The following is a 7924-nucleotide window of genomic DNA, read 5'->3' as shown; positions in this document are numbered from 1 at the left end:
TAGAGGGGGCCGTGCCTCGAGCCAGGTGGAGGAAAGGGACAACCGGATTTACTTGACCGGTTTACCCCTAGCGCAGCTTGACCGGTGCACCCCTGGCACAGCTTGAGGCCGTTTCCTCTCGTCCTATCACTCGTTACTAGGGAGAAGAGACCGACCCCCTTGCTACAACCTCCTTTCAGGTAGTTGTAGACAGCAATAAGGTCTCCCCTCGGCCTCCTCTTCTCCAGACTAAACAATCCCAGTTCCCTCAGTCGCTCCTCGTAAGCCTTGTTCTCTAGACCCTTCACCAGCTTCGTTGCCCTTCTTTGGACACGCTCCAGCACCTCGATGTCCTTCTTGTAGTGAGGGACCCAAAACCGAACACAGTACTCAAGGTGCGGCCTCACCAGTGCTGAGTACAGGGGCACTATCACCTCCCTGGTCCTGCTGGCCACACTGTTCCTGATACAGGCCAGGATGCCATTGGCCCTCTTGGCCACCTGAGCACACTGCTGGCTCATGTTCAGGCGGCTGTCAACCAAGACCCCCAGGTCCTTTTCTGCCAGACAGCTCTCCAGCCACCCCTCCCCCAGCCTGTAGCGTTGCATGGGGTTGTTGTGACCCAAGTGCAGGACTCGGCACTTAGCCTTGTTGAACCTCATGCGGTTGGCCCCGGCCCATCGATCCAGCCTGTCCAGGTCCCTCTGCAGGGCCTTCCTACCCTCCAGCAGATCGACACTTCCACCCAACTTGGTGTCATCTGCAAACTTACTGAGGGTGCACTCGATCCCCTCGTCCAGATCATCAATGAAGACATTGAAAAGGACTGGCCCCAGTACTGAGCCCTGGGGAACACCACTCGTGACCGGCCGCCAACTGGATTTGACTCCATTCACCACCACTCTCTGGGCTCGGCCGTCCAGCCAGTTTTTAACCCAGTGTAGAGTGCACCCATCCAAGCCGTGAGCAGCCAGCTTCTCCAGGAGAATGCTGTGGGAGACTGTGTCAAAGGCCTTACTAAAGTCCAAGTAGACAACATCCACAGCCTTCCCCTCATCCACTAAGCAGGTCACCTTGTCATAGAAGGAGACCAGGTTAGTGAAACAGGATCTGCCTTTCATAAACCCATGCTGGCTGGGCCTGATCCCTCGGTTGTCCCGCACTTGCTGCATAATGGCACTCAAGATGACCTGCTCCATGACCTTCCCCGGCACCGAGGTCAGGCTGACAGGCCTGTAGTTCCCGGGATCCTCCTTCCGACCCTTCTTGTAGAGGGGCGTCACGTTTGCTAGCTTCCAGTCATCCAGGACCTCCCCGGTTGACCAGGACTGCTGATAAATGATGGAGAGTGGCTTGGCCAGCTCCTCTGCCAGCTCCCTCAGTATCCTTGGGTGGATCCCATCTGGCCCCATGGACTTGTGCACATCCAGGTGGAGGAGCAGGTCAGTGATTGTCACCTCTTCAACAACTGGGACTTCACTCTGCATCCTATCTCCATCTCCCAGCTCAGGGGCCGGAAAAACCCGAGGATGACTAGCTTGACTATTAAAGACTGAGGCAAAGAAGGCATTAAGTACCTCTGCCTTCTCCTCATCCTTCATGGCAAGGTTACCTTCTGTATCCAACAAAGGAGGGAGATTCTCCCTGGCCCTCCTTTTGTCGCTAACATATTTATAAAAACTTTTTTTGTTGTCTTTAACAGCGGTGGCCAGTTTAAGTTCCAGTGGCACCTTCGCCTTTCTGATCTTCTCCCTGCATATCCTCACAACACCCTTGTAGTGCCCCTGAGTCACCTGCCCCTTCTTCCAAAGGCGGTAGGCTCTCCTTTTTTTTCTAAGTTCTAGCCAAAGCTCTCTGTCCAGCCAGGCCGGTCTTCTCCCCCACCTGCTCGACTTGCGGCACATGGGGACGGCCTGCTCCTGCGCCTTTAAGATTTCCTCCTTGAATAACGTCCAGCCTTCGTGGACTCCTTTGCCCTTCAGGACTGCTTCCCAAGGGACTCTGTTAACCAGACTCTAGAACAGCCGAAAGTCCACCCTTCTAAAGTTCAGGGTAGCGGTCTTGCTGACCCCCTTCCTTACCTCTCCTAGAATTGAAAACACTATCATTTCATGGTCGCTGAGCCCAAGACAGCAGACACAGGTCACCTCACATTCCTCTTCCAGTGCCATGCAACTGTTCTGGGACCTCACGATCCCTGCCCTGTTCAAGGGGCCAAACAGAAGAAGTTAGGGTTAGGAGGGGTTGAAGGTCAGAGGGTTGGAGCACAGGAATGAGGGCTTTGGGGCTTAGGTGTTCAGGTTAGGGCTTTGAGATCAGAGCTCACCTTTAGGACGCTGTGACACCTCGGGGTCAGGGACAGGTGAAAGCCGGACACCCAGCTTGAGGCCGGACACTGAACCTGAAGGCAGCTGAAATGAAAGGCTGTGCATTCAGTCTCGCGTGGTTTAGCTCTTTGTGTGTAGTTGTGTTTTAGCTACCTTGGTTGTGGCTTTCCTCTTGTTTTGGGGGACTGTGGGCTCTTCACTGCCGCTTGTGAAAGTGCCCAGACCATGGTTGCAAGAGCTTGGGGTTCATTCCACTATGTGGGGCTGTTACCCTTAGTGTGTGATGGAGTTGGCATGATGGGTTGTGCTTCTCCAAAGGGCTCTTTCCCCACCTGAGTTGGCTGCAGCGTCCTCCTGTCCTCTCTGAGGGAAGTAATTTACCGTCATCTTGCAGTTTGCCCAAAATGAACTGAGTGGAATGTGAACAGGAAGATGACCTGCAATCTCCCAGTCTCTCAGCAGGTCAGGTTTTGCCATCTACTGCTAAACTGGAAAGTGTCCAGTGCTTAATTTTTTTCGGTGAATGACACATTGTTTGGACCAGTGATGAGGTGCACCCCCAAACACCCAGACTTTGTTTCTGAGTGTAATTAATGTATTTTGCCTCCTGAAGATACCGTGTTCCTGAGGAGGAACGGTTACTTCTACTTCAACTGACCCACTTTCTTTCTAAAGAGATGGACGGTGAGACCGTGGAGAAGGAGGCGCTTGAGGAAGGAGGCAGTCCCTCATTGCCAGTCTCTGATGGAAAATCGGGGGCAATCCAACCAAGCGGCGTGCCAGGTAATTGCTGTCCCTCGGTCATCCAGTGTCATATCTCAAAATCCCTGGGTGTCTGCAGGCTCTTCCCCTGGTGCTGGCTACTGCACATGGTGTCAGCAGCCGAACTATTAGTACAGAGCCAGTGTTCTGCAGGGAGCCAGGAGCGGCTCCCTGAGGATGGCTGTCGTCTCGGGGGTGTGGAGGTTCTTGCCAGCAGTGTGCCAGAGAGACACCGGTAACCCTCTGTGGATGTGGTGAAGTGCTCGCCTCCCACCGCCCCCCTTTCCCAGGAATTTCAGAACTCTGCCATTTTGGGAACGAGGCCATCTGAACCTCGTTCAGTAGATGCAAGCGGTGCCCATGGTGGAGAAAAGGCAAAGGGGGAGAGCAATGTTGAGGTGTCTCGTGAGAGGGCCTGACTCCGTCCCCTCGGGGTGTGGGTGCTGGGCTGGGGAGGGAGAGCTGGGGGTGGCACCCCCTGATGCAGGGATGGAGAAAGAGAGGCTCCAGAGTGCATTGGTTTGCAATGGCTTTGGGAGTTTCCTTTGTTTCTACTGCAATGCTGCAGCCCCAGGATGGTCACTCCTTCGGAGATGCTAACAAAGTGAGAGAGACCATTTCCTGGCAATGTCAGACCTCCTGGGAGATTGCAAATCGTGCGCAGGACACACTAACGTGCAGAATTGTTCCTCCAGGTGTGGACGGCAGGAGAAACTCAAATGCTGTGGATCCCAATGCTTTCCAGAAATACTGCATAGAAGGCGCCGTGGCAGTCTTGGGCTCCGTGCTGTTTGGGATGGCACTGTGTGGTGTGATCTGTCTGTGGAGGAAGAGGAAACAGTGAGTTGTTGGCAGGTTTTTTTGCCAAACTTCTGTATGAGATGGCTGCTGTTGGTCATGAAGCATTTCGAGTATTCTGGAGTGGTGAGTTACTTATTGGCTAGACTCGACTGAGGTTTCTGCTGTAAGATGCTTTCACTGGCCTCTCCATTCATGGGCATTCTTTTCTGAAAGCCCTTCTTACTGTGGCAAGTGTTGGTTACAAGTGACCCTGCCTCGACAAGAGCAGACCCAGCGACAGACGTAGGCAGAGCAAGGTCAGAAAGTAAAAACAACAAGGGATGCCATTGCCATAGAAAGTGAGAACTGCAATAGTGACATCTCCCTACCAGTGAACCCCGCAGCAGAAATCACTCGGTTAGGTGATGCCATAAATCCCAGATGTTCACCGCAGCCAAGGTGTCCCAGCAACGCAGACCGTGGTGCCGAACCTTCCCAGCTCTGTGCCTTGCTTTGGGGAAAGAGTCAGTCTGTCCCACCTGCAGCCCAACACCGCCAGCGTGCGCATTCCCAGCACAGGCAGGGCTTTTGTCTGTGCAGGGTACGTATCCCTTTGGATAGGTCTTGTGAAGAGAGGATGGAGAGCACCTCAGCGAGCAGTGAGCCGAGGCTGTCCCCTTGCCTGGTCAGGGATGGGCATGGAGGCGAGCGCTGGTCCCTGCCAGGCACGCTGAGAAAGGCGACCAGGAGGCTCTGCTGGCCCTGCAGTGCCGTGCCCGGCTTTGGTCCCCTCGGCCTGCCGGGGTCAGGTCTCCTTCCCGGCACCTGCAGAGCAGGCAGGTCAGGATGGTCAGGGCCGAGAGGAGACGAGCCATGGGCAGGCGAGCAGAGCCCCAGCCGAGGGGTGCGGGGCGCCCCGTTTTCTGCACAAAGCTCTCCGTGCCCGCAGCTCCCACATGCAGCCAGGTGCCCAAACCCCACAGGGTGCCCAGCGCTGCCCCGCACCCTGGCACCCAAGTGGCACTGCAGCTGTGGAGGGGCCTCAGCAGCCTCCTCTCTTCACAGGCGCCTCTCTGCAGCTTCGTGAGCCCGGCCTGACACCAGCAGCCGCCCCACGCGCCCAGACAGCTGTCCCGCATGCCCCAGAACCCCTGAGAGCCGGACCTGATGCCAGCAGCCACCGCCTGTGCCTGGAAATCCAGCCCACCTGCCACGGAGCACCAAGGATCCGACCCCCGCCTGCCCAAACAGTGTGTGTCCTGAAAAAAGGGTGTTGTTAATAAAAGACAGGTTTGGACCCTTTAAATCAGGCTTGGGACCTTCATAATCAGAACTGGGGACTTAAAAATGACACCCTGCACCCTGTAAATGCATCCTTGAACCTTAAAAGTTGTCATGGAAATATTGCAAATGAGGGTGTGGAACCTGAATATGAGGGCTTGGACCATCAAAAGGAGCGTTTAAACACTAGAATCAAAGCTTTGTACTCTAAAAATGAGGCTTTGGGCCCTAAAAATGAGGCTGTGAGCCCTAAAAGAGGGCTTTGGACCTTAAAAATGAGGGTTTGGACACTCAAGAAGTGGCTCAGACCCTCAAAACAACTGGCTGGATCCTCAAAAAGCCACCTTGGAGCCTGAAATAGAGGCTTTAGAAAGTCAAAATGAGGCTTTGGACTCTAAAAAGGAGAGTTTGCAATCTGAAATGGAGCCTTTGGGCCACTAACATGAGGCTTTGAAGTCAAAAATGACGCTCTGGGAGCAAAACTAAGAGTTTAAAAAGTAAAAATGAGGCTTTGGACCCTCTAAATGTAGCTTTGGACCCTGAAAAGAGGCTTGGTGCCCTAAAAGTGAGAGTTTAAACCCTAGAAATGAAACTGTGGGCCCCCAAAAGAGGCTATGGGTAATAAAAGACAGGTTTGGAACAAAAAACCTTAGGATTTTGACCCTCAAAGGGACTCTGGGCAGTAAAAAGAATGGACTAGATGCTACAAATGACACTCGGGACCCTGCAAACGAGGGGAACACGTTATGTTCCTCTCTGGCCCCAAGAGCTGAAGCTTTTTTCCCAAATATAGGGCTTTGGGCACCGCAGTGAAGGCTTTGAGCTGTCAAAGAGGGCTTTGGAGCCTATAAATGAGAGTTTGGACCCTCCAAAGGAGGATTTGGGCCTTCAAAATGGGGCTTGGGAAATGAAATGGAGGTTTTGAACCCTGAAATCAGGTTTGGTGCCCTAAAATGATGCTTTGGTACCAAAACCTAAGGCTTTTCACCCTAAAAATGGGGTTTTGGAGGCTCAAAATGAGGCTTTGGACATGAAACAAAGGAGGCTTTGCAGCCTAAATGAGGAGTTTGGACCCTCAAATGAGGCTTTGGGCCCACCAAATGAGTATTTGGGCTGTCAAAATGAGGCTCTTGTCCGTCCAAATTGCAGACTGGATCCTAAAAATGAGGCTATGGTTCCTGAAAGCGAGGCTTTGGTCCCAGAAAAGGAGGTTTTAGAAGCTAAATCTGAGGGTTTGGGCCCAAAAATGAGCCTTTGGACCCTATAAATAAGGCTTTGGACTCTAAGAATCAGGCTTTGGACCTTCAAAATCAGAACTGGGGACTTAAAAATGGCACTGTGGGCCCTTGAAATGAGTCCTTGAATCTTAAAAGTGGGTCCTGGAAATTGTAAATGAGGGTTTAGACCCTGAAAATGAGGGTTTGGACCTTAAAAAGGAGCGTTTCAACCCTAGAATCAAAGCTTTGTACTCTAAAACTGAAGCTTTAAGCCCTAAAAGAGCGGTTTGAACCCTAAAAATGTATGGTTTGGAAACTCAAGATGCAACTTAGGCCCTCAAAATGGCTGTCTGGATCCTACAAATGCTGCTTTGGAGCCTGAAATTGAGGCTTTGGAAAGTCAAAATGCGCCTTTGGAATCTAAAAAGGGGACTTTGCAAACTGAAACAGAGCCTTTGGACCATAAAAATGTGGCTTTGAAACCTAAAAGGAGACTTCAGAGCCTAAAATGAGCCTTTGATCCCTAAAAGTGAGGCTTTGGGCCATAGAAATGAGGCTTTGGATCCTAAGATGAGGGTTTGGACCTTAAAAATGAGGCTTTGGGCCTTAAAATGAGCATTTGGACCATAAAAGGAGTAGTTGGATGCTGAAAAGGAGGCTTTGGGCCCTGAAGAGGAGACTTTGGGCTCTGTAATCAGTTTTGGACCTTAAAACTGTCCCTGCTCATGAAGTTCAGGGCAGTTTATGGAGTTATTCATCTGAATGATTCGAGTCATGTGCCTTTGGGAGAACTCCGTCTCCCTCTTCTCCTTCTGCTGTATTTACGAGATCTCCAGTGACGTGGAGATATTGGCCGTTGCCTCATGTTCAGCCCCACGTTGCCTTACAGCATTCAGGGAATCTGCTCACTTTCGTGTTCAAATCCAGGCCCAGGCCCACTTTCGTGTTCAAATCCAGGGTGCTGAGAGAGGTTTTCACCTGCAGGTGCTGGTCTGTTATGATCCCAGTAAGAAAGGCACTCAGACCCTGTGAGGTATCATTTAAAATGCTGCTCATTAGTGCTAACACTGTAAGAAGAGAATCGTATAGCTAATCTTATGTCCCTTTAGATGGTGGGAACACCAGGTGGTGTAGCATGGGATGGGCTCCCGACTGACACACACAACATGCCATGCAGATCCCATCTGCAGAAGTCTCCTGGTTTGGTAAGTCAAGCTGCTATAGGATTTTCTTACAAGGAAACAACGTTCTTTATCCTTTGTGCAGTCCAACAGAAACAACGTTCCCATGAGAACTTGTTGCTGCACTGTTAGGGGCAGGCAAAGCCAGGCAGGTGGCCTAATGGCCAGTGGAGAGTGGGAGCTGGCTGCAGGCTCCTCGGTGGCAATGAGCTGCTGAGGTTGTCCTGCGGTGCAGGGACCTGTGCAGCACAGCACAGGCGTGAAGACCACACTGTCCATGCAGCCCAGCCCAGCCCAGCAGGAGCTGCTCAGGTTCCCCATGAGAAGGCTGTCCTCCAGCCTGGTGCCCCAGCTGAGGTGCTGCGGCCCACACGTGCACTGCCAGGAAGAGCTGTAG

Source organism: Platalea leucorodia (assembly GCF_965183815.1).
Source record: "Platalea leucorodia genome assembly, contig: HAP1_HAP1_SCAFFOLD_118, whole genome shotgun sequence".
Classification (NCBI taxonomy): Eukaryota; Metazoa; Chordata; class Aves; order Pelecaniformes; family Threskiornithidae; genus Platalea; species Platalea leucorodia.
This window is presented reverse-complemented; position numbering follows the sequence as displayed.